General features: G+C 48.0%; 1 protein-coding gene across 4 annotated transcripts in view; it reads left to right on the forward strand.

Moving 5' to 3' along the window:
- Window positions 1-2996, forward strand: part of FBXW11 (F-box and WD repeat domain containing 11) — a 122011-nt gene extending 119015 nt beyond the window's left edge. For all 4 annotated transcript variants that reach the window (XM_044229543.1, XM_044229525.1, XM_044229534.1 and 1 more), the window contains one exon: window positions 421-2996. The gene's annotated coding sequence lies outside the window, so the exon portion shown is untranslated. The remainder of the gene's footprint in view (window positions 1-420) is intronic.
- The last annotated feature ends 7671 nt before the right edge of the window (window positions 2997-10667 follow it).

A 10667-nucleotide genomic window follows, 5' to 3' on the forward strand; every position in this document is an offset into this window, starting at 1 on the left:
TCTAACATGAAGCCTATTTTATTACATGCATAATTTTTAGCAGCAAGCACTGACAGTTGACAAGTTATAGGGTTGGGCATCTCTTCAAGTTCCCTCTCTGTCCCTTAATGGCTAATGCTTTGAATTAAGCAGTGTCTCTGAGCCTTTGTTCTCTTACTCGTCAAGTGGTATCATAGTTTCTACCTCATAAGATTGTTGCAAGGTTTAAATAAATACAATGCCTGGTATGTATTACATTCAGAACAACCTGCAGCTTTTAGTTTTGATGCTGATGACATTTGAAATTCAGTACTGTGTTGCTTGTGCATGAGTACGTGTCTGTGTGGATGTGGACGGACTGTGGTGTATATCTCCATGTCTAACCAGAATATCCATCCATACTCCCTTTGTTTTTTGTTTTGTTTTGTTTTGTTTTCCCAGGGTTTCCTAGTCTTGAACTACTGGCTACATGGCTACCAAATGCCTAAGGGAGTTCTTCACAGCTGAGTTATGAAGCTGGAATTGGTTCTAGACGCTGGGTAGATGCAAAGCAGCCTAACTCTTCCAAGTACCAACATTTCTCACCTCCGATTCCGGCCTCTACTTTGAGAAGGATACCTTAGCTTCACCGACTTCCAGTAGAACAGAAGCCCATTTCCTCCCCCCATCAGTGAAAAAAAAAAAAAAAATCTAACGCTTCAAATGTAAATTGTTCATATAAAAGGAACGTACAGTCTGTTTTACAGAAGTAAATCGACCATCAAGAGAAGACTGGCCTCTAATTTATATTGCTTTGCACTTTGGTCTGATATTAAGAAACAGCATTCTTCTTTGGTGAAATTTTGGGTGCCAAACACCTACCCAGAATGTCCAGGGCTTTCCTTTCCAGAAGTTAGCATTCTCCTTTTGACCGTCCAAGTCATTATGAATTCTGACCTGTATTAAGAACATGTTGGACAATGGAAAAATTTCTCTGGATTGTTTTAGTCATATTTTTTGGATTATACTTCCTTTCTGTACCAATTTCTTTTAATTTAAAGAACTATAAGCCAGGTTATATTATCTCCCAACAGGTAATATAGCTCTTTTCTTTTATTAACTGTTCTCTCTGTATCCCAACCATCTCCTGATATTTGGTAGAGTAACACTTTTACACGTGTGCTTGCCTCCTAATTTAAAATACTGTATCCGCATGTAGATATAATGTACATAACAGTTTAACCTCAAGGTTGCTGGAGTCAGGGCCCCTGTGCCTGAGACACTAATACAGAGTGTGTTCGCACTTAGCCATGGGCTGGGCTCAAGAACCTGATACCAGGGTTGATGTGGATTACCTAGAACCCTTCCTGCAGTATTCATATGGTATTTTTATTTTGTCATTGTCATTTTGTGTGTATGTGTGTGGTGTGCGTGTTTTTAATGGGACTCTTGTTTTAAAATGTAATTTCTAAAGTTTAACACAAAATGTTTTATTCGTTGTGTAGCATATATAACAGAGAGGTACCTTCAATTTTTTTGTTGTTCTTTTCATCGTTAAGTACTCCTGAATACTAGTGGTCACTTCCCATGGTATTCATTTGACTTTACTGTCAAAGATCATTATTCTGTGCATTAGTATCCCTGGAAAGGGAGGAACAAGAAGGCCCTGTTAACTGGGTTTCCTGGCTCTGGAATGCACGCATCCTGGTGTGGATGTCGCATCCCTACCGGAGTGGTAACGGGGCCTGCTTGTGTGCTGGAGCCCGTTATGCCAGGTCAGTTGGGTTCAGAGGCCCATCTCGAGTGGAGGGGTACTCCTACGTGGTGCAAAGCTTCAAGCTCATGAACCCCATTCCCGTCATCTCTGGTGTCGCCTGCTGCTGTGGCCCTGGCGGGTTCTCAGAACTGCTCTGCAGCCTGAATGTGTGAATGGCACTATCATGCTGACCGTGCATGGAAAGGACTTCGGCATTCGGTTGGCACTCCTTTTTCCTTGTTCGATATTAGGTTCTGATTTGCCCCTTGCCATTGTTTCCAAAGATTAAGGAATGTCAGTAACATTTTAAAGGACCAATAAGAACCTCCCGTTGACTAACCCTCTTCCCGAGGAAGCACACTCAACTACTAAAGGGAAGGGCCCTGGGCTCAGTTTTGTCCTTTGCATTGAGAACGGTGTGGGGATCAATGTGTGTGTATGTCATTTGTTTCATGGGTTGGCTTGGCTTTTTAGTTTTTCTTTTTCCTTTTTTAAAAATACATTCTTCCCTCCCACATGTTACCAGATTAATTTCTATTTTTGAGAAGTTGAGTCTCCAAGTGTAAGAAAAAGATAAGGAAATCTCTATTTGTGAGGTAGTTGTTGTAAGCTTGACAGAGGTTGTGGAAGTGAGTTAACTTGTACCACTCTCCACATGACAGCTTTATATCAAACTGGTTAGGCGAGCCCAGGGATGAGGGAGGGGTGGGGGGAGGAGGCAATTCTTCTGAACGAATGGACTTTTTGTTGATGTTTTTGCATGTTTAATATAGAAGTTCTTGTTCCTTGGGAGATCATGGCCTTCGAATATGCACACAACCTTTGAATTGTGCCTATTAAATTATAGCAGGGGACTTTGGCACCCAAGGAATTCTCACTTTCTGGGATTATAGTAGTAATTCCCAGCCGTACCCTGGACTTTATTTTGCTAACCATAATTGAGCAACTGTAAATTACTGCTATATTACTGTTTTAAAGCACTGGGATAGTCTAATTCTAACTTGTAATTAATTATGTTTGCCAATTATCTGTTTGAAATAAATTTGTGTCTGAACAGCTATTGAAACTGTTAAATTGTACAGATATTATTCATGACAGCTTTGTACTGTGGAATGTGCTTAATAAAAAACAAAAAGTTTGACTTTTGTCCAATAAATTGCTAAGTAATGTCAATAAATCAAGTATGAGTATTATGCAGTACACCTAATCTGGCTTCATGCAATTGTTACTTCAGCTACTAGTTCAAGGCCAATTCTCTTAATAAAGTGTTGCGACACTCTGATGCTCTGTTAAGACATTTTTCAAAAACCTGTTCTGTTCTTTCAGTCATCCAGTGACGTCCCATTAAAGTTTGTAGATCTCGGGAGAGTGGAGTGAAAGCGGCTTGTGGGCTCTTGGGGGGTTAGTGTGAGGCGATGCCAGGGTGCGCCCCGGGGTGTTCCACCAGGACCTGGGAGCTAGCTTCGCGCAGGCTCCCAGCTGCTTCACCGGTTACTGGAGAACCATGAAGGGGGCCCTTGGGTCCCCTGGCGGCTCCGAGGGAGAGCGGAGCCCCTGGCGCTGGAAGAAGCGGGCGGCGGTGTGGGAGGCGCCCGGGCGGCTTGCTCCCCGCGAGCCGCCGGCGTGCAGTCATTGCGCTTCCCAGGTCCGCGGACGCGCACGTCCGGGTCCAGTCCTCGAGCAGAGCAGACCGAGCACAGTTTGTGTGTGCGGGGCGGGGCCGGGGCCGGGGGTGGGGGGTGTGGTGCGCTCCCAAGCCCCGGGTAGCAGCGGACTCTCCGGATAACTGGCTCTCCCCGCGAGTCCGCCAGACCCGTACCGTGGACCTTGGGGCGGAGTCCTGCTACACTGCATTGCCTCCACCCGCTTTCCTTGTGAGGTTTTAAAAATCCGTAATACGCGGACCGTTGAGGAACCTCTTTGCAAGCCATGAGAATGAAAAGTGCTTCTCTCTTAAATCCTGGACCTTCAGTCCCTCCCGCAGTCGTCGTCCCGTTTTTGTGTCTCCTTTGACAGGGACTGATGCTCTGTGTATATGGCAGGCTCCGTGTCTGCGTACATGTGTATATTACACACACACACACACACACACCTGTTTACACACCACCCCTAACGGCGACGGTGGCAGCGCCACGTGCTGGGCCGCGCTCTGCTTTGTCATCCCCTGTTCTTCGGCAGATCCTTCCGTGTCTGCGCCCGAGATTCTGCCGCCTCCGTGGCCACCGCCACGTCAGATTCGGTTTCCATCAGAGCTGGAGCTGGGGCGGTTTCTTGCCTTTTCTGGTAGCGACCATCATCTTTCACAGCTCTTCTATCCTTGCCTGTGCTGAGTGTGAAAAACCATTGGTAATTTGGGCTCATCGCGATGAACAGATGTTGTGCCCAAACACTGCTGCAGCGTGGGAAGGACCTCAGGTGTCCCAGGGTCTTAACCTCTCCAGTGGCCTCCGACCCTCAGATCACAGAGCTGGCGTTCAGTTAATGATAGTTTCTATCTTCCTCAACAGGTGAGGCGTTACTGCAAGAAATGCACAGCTACAAATGCATCCCGTATTGGTGGTGGAGGTTCTAAGAGAGGTTTTGTAGAACTCCTTGGATATGTAATCAGAGGATAGCGTGGTGCTTTGCCATTTCAGCCTGTTGGTTTTCTAGTTAATAAGGAGAAAAGAAGTTGGGCCATCTGGCCAATAATCCCGTTACTAATTAGCTGTGTGGCAATGGGGTCTTAGCTTCCCTATGTATATAAGAAGGTGTCACTAGCTCCGGTCCAGGAGGGCATGAGCCCCAGCTCTGGAAGATCTGTTGGCTTGCAGGAATGCAGACCAATGCCTCATCTAAAGTTTAAGAAAAACTGAAAATCCCAATCAGGCAAAGACCCAATTTATAAAAGTTGGCAACATTTTTTTTTTGTTGGGGGGAGACTTTTTAAAGTCAGTCATTGGAGCACCAATTTGCCATCCCTGAACCAACATGATTTTAAGCATTTCCAGTAATGACCTCTTGAAAAGTTGTGTCCAAATTTGGCAACGGAACACTCGGAGAGTAGAATAGATTCCAGAGAACAGGGACGAATTGAATGCTATGCTTTGTGCCAAAGTGACCAGCACACTGAATGTCTCCATACATGTTACCTTTAGAAAAATGACCAAACAAGGGAGGGGTTTGAAAAGGCAAGAGGAGGAGGGGGTAGGAGCCAAGAGCTGGCAAGCCCCGTCTTCAGTCGCGTTGTGAGTGTTTAGACCAGCTGCCTGCTTTTGTGCTGGGACTGAGTTCACATTATAGCAAGGCAGGCTTGAGGCCCAGGATCGACTCGGTCTTCCAGCTGGAGGAAATTCTGGGAGCTCCAAGACCTCCAAGCTCCCGCTTGTTTATTGCTTGAAGCTGGATCTAAGACCTCGTAGACACTCAAACTTAGATGTGGTCTGACTGCGTACATGGTGATCTTCAGGGGCTTACCCCCCCCCCAAATGGGGTGAGGGACTCCACAGGCCACATGCAATGAAATACTAATTCAGTGTTTGAAATTTTTTATTGGTTAAGTATAGCTGTGTGAAGGAATTCTAGTGCACATCTTAAGTAACTTTCGTGTGTGCATGCATGGCAAACTGGAAAGCAGAATCCTATAAATGGATTTGTGCTGTTGATTGCTTTTAGCTTTGTGACTTTTTACTCATCCTATCTCCAAGTTTTACATAATTGTATCTTTCAGAATAAGTATGTTGTTGGTCTGGCCTGAGACAACGCAGGAATGCCAAGACCAGAGACTTAATCTGTAATGGGACATGCTTGAGGAATAGCCCACAGCTGGTGTTAGGGCAAGAGCTCATGGAGTACAATTTAAGCTCCCTCCACCCTTAATCGCCATCTTCGGATCCAGTGGACCTTTCTGTTCTTGCGGTGTGTTTTGCTTCCAGATACCCTGCGGCACTGGGGGTTGAGAAGGACCGCTCTTAGAACACTGCAGACTTTGGAACTTGGTGTCACATCCAGAGATCCCATAGGATCACTGGCTACAGGATGGCAGAGAGGAAAAGAGCATAAACTTTGGTGTCAGTGGACCTAGCTTGAGATCGGAGCCCTGCCACCCCACTGGCAGCAGCCCGGTGAGCAAGGACATCCTCTGCCCTGAACCTGAGCTTCCTCTAGGAAGTGGAGACAGTATTATTAAATCACTGTAAGAATTAAGTGACATAACCTAAAATGCCTTACCTAAAATATAAATGTAGATCTATTCAAAGCACTACCAGTACCTAAGAGAACGTCAATGCTAGCCGTTTCTGGTAGCTTCTACCGTGGCTTTTAAGCAGATGGTACAGAATGTTCAGAGCAGAGGAAGGTCTCATAAAGGTTAGGGCTCAGGATGGTGTGTGGTGAGACAAAAATCAAATGTGCTCAAGCAGCCTGAGGCCTGTCCAGGCCTCTGCAGGGTCAATGCAGGAGCTGGTTTTCGGAAGGATGCTGATGGTTTCCAGCGAGGACCTTAGTTAGTGACCCGGCTGGGGCTGCCCAGTGGTGCAACTGAGGGAGAGGGACCAGGTGAACAGTACTTAACACTGTTACTTTTGTTAGTGTTTAAATTAAGAATAATCCAGCTTTCAAAGCAGTCCCCCTAGATCTTCAGGGGCTGTTTCTGGGACAAGGATAAGACCTCAACATGCCAGTAGGCTCCGCAAATTATAGTGTCTCCAAAGTGGACAAGCGAGAATTTCACATCGTCAGCGTGTGAGAGTGTGTGTGTGTGTGTGTGCAGGTGGTGGGGCAGGACAGTGGTGGGCTACGCAGGGAAGGGGTGGTTCAATGCCAACAACAGCACAATGGGAATAAACACAACCACCGAATAGTGCGTGCCAGGTCTCCTGGGAATGGCTTTACACGCGCTGTGATCCTCGCAGAAGCTCCGTGCGGTCTGTGTTAGTACCACCTGACAGCTGAGGAAACTGAGGCCCGGGTATGTCTTGCTTGTGAGCAGCTGGGCTTAGCCTTGATTCCGGCCTGCCTTAACTGCCACCACTGACACACTGTCCTCCATGCTCCCCGGGCACTAGGATTAGCAGAGCCTCCCTGGGGAGCCAGGCCCCCTACTGAGCAGAGAGGGCTTGCATGAACAGATCTTCTGCACATCTTTCTTTCGCGCTGGTGTGTCCCTAGCACGCATACTTTGGTCATTAATAAATGTGCACCTGTGCCTTCCAGCACGCACCAAGTTCAGTAGAGTGCAAGGAACAGGGCAAGAGGAGTGCCAGGAGCCTGTGGCCAGCTGGTGGGCCACACTGAGCACTGGGGGGTCTACTCTGGCAGCAGTGAGCAGCCACTGGTGGGTTTGAAGCTGGGGATGACCAGTTAGAAGACTGGTGTCAAGATTCAGGAGAGGAATGTTGAGGTCTGGAATAAGGCAAAACACTGAGGAAGGTGAGAGAGGGCGATTTGGGGGCTGGTTGAGGGCACAAGTGAGGGCAGCCACGGTTGGTGTGTGTCTCCTCTGTGCCACTAGGTGGGGCTATAGGGAAAGGAACCCCTCCCCTGCTCTCAGGAAGCTTCCAGTCCAGAAGAAATAAATATACTGTGGTTGCTACAGTGCCCACGCACCCGTGAATTCTCGGATAAAACCTGATTGTGGTAAGTGCCGCGAAGAGATGATCCCTGGCAGCGGGTGCAGTGGACTGCGAAACATCTGAGCCAAGACCTCAGTGATAAGCAGCCACCAGCGGGGGAATGTTCCAGGCTGGAGCATAAGTTCCAGGTGGGTATGCCCACCCTGATCAAAGGGGCAGAAGCGGCGCTTGGTCTCTCAGATAAGGGAAGGAGGGCTTGGATAGAAGGGTGACACACTGGGATTTGGATATTGCAGGTGCCCAAGAGATAAGCCTTCAGGTGAAGCCGCCTCAGGCTGTCTGGAGAGAGGCGAGGGGCGGCTTTCGAAGAAGAGCCCAGCCCGAGACGGGAAGAACGTAGGATTTAGGCTGGGGGCACGAGAGGACAAGCCAGCGACAGAGGCGGAGAAGGAACAGCTGAAAAGGTAGGGGCATGACAACCAGCAGTCTTGGCCGGGAGGGTAGACGCTCCCAGAACTTGGAAAGCCTTCTCTGAACAGTTGCCTCCAGGCTGCCCAGGCCTCCTGGGGAAACAATGTCCACTCGTGGGGCGGCAGGCCACGTGGGCTTCCCCTGCCGTCAGCACGGTGCCCTGGGCTCCTGACGGCCGGGCTCTGGCAGCAAACAGCGGCCGGCCCTAGCCTCTCCTGTCCTTGGGAGTGTTCCCTGCAAGCCCATCTGCACAAACAGACGGGGCCAGGTCTGCACCTCAGGAATGAGGAGATAAAAGGGACCATCGGGGCTTTTTCCACCAAAGGCGAAAGCATTTTATAGAGCGGGCTGCGAGTTTTTGTTTCAGGAAATTTCATCATGTCTCCAAGAAGGGGAGGGGAAAAATGAGAGAGGGAAAGGGTGGTGGTTGGAGGGGGGCAGAAGTTAATTGGCCTCAGATTTTCTCACTCCCTTTTCATGTTGGTAACACGAGGCGGCCCAGGTCAGCCTCAGGTCAGCGACGTTAGGGCTCTTTAGTGCCCCTCTGTGAATACCTCATTTCTGTAATAGTTTTTCCTTTAAAAACAGCTCTGCCTTCTTTGGCAGATGGTGACATTCCATTAGCATATGGAATATTTTTCAAAACACATCCGAAAGCATGTCTCTTACGGAGGAGACTGGGCAAAAGCAAATGAATGTTTGAAAAGTATGTTGGGAGCAACTCAACATTTAACAGAAGGCTCCCACTCCACCGCCCCCATCCCACCCCTCCCCACCGTGACTCCTGGATTGTTACTATAACCAACAAGAGGAGAGGATTTTCCCCTAAAGCTTTTCTGTTGGCTGTATTATGACCATCACAACACACAGAAGGTAGCTAGAGAGAGCCTGAACCCAAGAGGAGCACATTGATTGGACTGGAATGGACACTGGCAAGCCTTTGTGACTGTGGCATCAGCGGTAGTGATGGATGCTTCTTGTTCATCGAATACCTACTGAGTGCCAGATGCTGGTGTGGCCTTCATTGTTGTCTTTCCTGCTGAACTCCATCCACTACATGGTGGGCAGAGCAATCTCTTGAACACATAAGTCAGATCGTGTCACTGCCCCACCCAACACACTCCACTGTGCTGGGCATTGTGCTTAGTTAGAATCAAGTTCAAACTCCTTGTAGTGACCTGCAGTAATCCAGCACCTGCCTGCCTCTCCAATCATACTTCACTCTGTCACTCCCACTCCGGCTATGACGCTTGCTTTCCATTCCTTATTTCTGCCTCAGGGCCTTTGCATGTGCTACTCCCTCTGCTTAGCATGCATTTCCTCAATTATTCATAATGGCTGCTTCCTCATCATTCAGGTTTCAACTCAAACACTCTCTTTTCAGAGGAGCCTTCTCCCACCAGGTCATCTAAATTATCCCTAAATTACTCTCTATTGCATCCTGTGTTCTATTTATTCTATAGTACTTACATTTTATTACTTTGCTTGCTTGTATTTATTTAAGACATATTTATTGGAGGCCTACTATGTGCCGGGTAATGAAATAGGCCGTGACACAAATGTCCCTGCTCCCAGGAAGCCTACAGTATGACATGGGAAGGCAGATGATAAACAAATTGTATATTTTCTGACACCCCTTATCAGGAATGTAAACTTCCTGAAGACAGGGACCCTTCAGAAGACAAACACTTTGGGACGTGGTAACCACAGAGCTTATGGAATCATAGTTACATGAAGGACTGGACCCAATTTTTTTTTCTTGATTTTTTTTAAAGATTTTATTTATTTATTTGACAGATAGGGATCACAAGTAGGCAGAGAGGCAGGCAGAGAGAAAGGAGGAAGCAGGCGCCCAATGCGTCGCTCGATCCCAGGACCTTGAGATCATGACATGAGCCGAAGGCAGAGGCTTTAACCCACTGAGCCACCCAGGCACCCCTGGACCCCATTTTATTAACAATGGTATTGAGGATAGAACAGGAAGTGGCTTTCAGAATGGTGGAGCAAGGATCTGGATCCAGTTCTGTCTGACTTAGAAGCCGGAGCTCCACAAGGCCTGCTGGTTCCAAAGCTTCTTGCAGGGTGTTTTTCCTACTGCTTCCTTCTCCCAGCCCAATATCGGGGTCTTTCCTGTCTCCCCACATCTGTCTGACCCTTCCCAAGGCTGTGCCTTCAGCTCCCTGCTCTCTGTGTCACTTTGGGCCATGTCCTTCAGCTTTCTGAGCCCCAATTTTCCCGTCAGAGTGCAAATTTAAACCACAGTCGATTTGCTAAAACTCCAGAGGTTCTATTATCTTGAGATCTGATCAACCAGTCTGTAAATTGGGTTCAATAACAAAATTTTGATTTCTGCATCTCCAATTGAATAGTCATGTCAAGGTCCAGCATGGTCTCAGCAGCTACCTCTTCTCAGACTATTATTTCTAGCCCTCTATTCTGCTGTCCCTGTTGAGCCACGGACAGAAGCCCAATTCACACTTGCCTCGGCGAAGAAGGGCATTTATTGGCCCATATTTCACATGAGCCCCGGAATGGGCTATCTTTAGGCATGAATCTGGGAGCCTCGAACTGTGTCATCAGCCTTTGGGTCTCACTCTTCCTCCCTGCCCGCTCTCCTGTCTCATGGTCTCATTTGCAGACCAGCTCTCTCCACACATTGCTAGCAACCCCAGGAGCACATCTTATGCTCTGAATATCTCGGGGGAGATGTATCTCTCTTCCTGGCAGGACCAAAGAGTCCCGGACTTCAGGCTCCTGGGCTCGGATTGGCTCATGTGCCCACTTGGAAACCTGTCACTGGTCAGTGGGGTGGGGTGCTCTGATTGGCCCGGACTGGTCACGTAGCCTCCCTGTAGCCAGGAGCTGGGGTTTATCCCATCCAAACCACACAGACTGAAAAGAGAAGGAAGGCAGATCCCAAATGAAGATCA

This window comes from Neovison vison, chromosome 1 (genome assembly GCF_020171115.1).
Source record: "Neovison vison isolate M4711 chromosome 1, ASM_NN_V1, whole genome shotgun sequence".
Taxonomy (NCBI): Eukaryota; Metazoa; Chordata; class Mammalia; order Carnivora; family Mustelidae; genus Neogale; species Neogale vison.